The sequence below is a fragment of the Triticum aestivum genome, chromosome 6B (genome assembly GCF_018294505.1).
Source record: "Triticum aestivum cultivar Chinese Spring chromosome 6B, IWGSC CS RefSeq v2.1, whole genome shotgun sequence".
In the NCBI taxonomy this organism is placed as follows: domain Eukaryota; kingdom Viridiplantae; phylum Streptophyta; class Magnoliopsida; order Poales; family Poaceae; genus Triticum; species Triticum aestivum.
Genome location: NC_057810.1, coordinates 441,337,008 through 441,337,590, shown reverse-complemented (window position 1 = coordinate 441,337,590; position 583 = coordinate 441,337,008).

Genomic DNA, 583 nt, shown 5'->3' with positions numbered 1-583 from the left:
CGTTACGCTAAGACAGGGTGGCCGTGGTGTCACGTGCTCGTCTCGGCGTCTGTCGTCGCTACCGCAACGACGTCTGCCTCGACTCGTGTTATACTAAGACAGGGTGGGAATGGTGTCACGTGCTCGTCTCGGCGTCCATCGTCGCTACCGCGACGACGTCCGCCCCAACTCGCGTTACGCTCAGTGGTGTCACGTGCTCGTCTCGGCGTCCGTTGTCGCTACCGCGAGGACGTCCGCCCCGACTCGTGTTACGCTAAGACAGGATGACAGTGGTGTCACGTACTTGTCTCCGCGTCCGTCGTTGCTACCGCGACAACGTTCACCTCGACTCTCGTTACGCTAAGACAGGGTGGCAGTGGTGTCACGTGCTCATCTTGGCGTCCGTCATCGCTACCGCGACGACGTCCGCCTCGACTCGTGTTACGCTAAGACAGGGTGGCAGTGGTGTCACGTGCTCATCTTGGCGTCCGTCATCGCTACCGCGACGACGTCCGCCTTGACGCGTGTTACGCTAAGACAGGGTGGCAATGGTGTCACGTGCTCGTCTCGGCGTCCGTCGTCGCTACCGCGACGACGTCCGCCT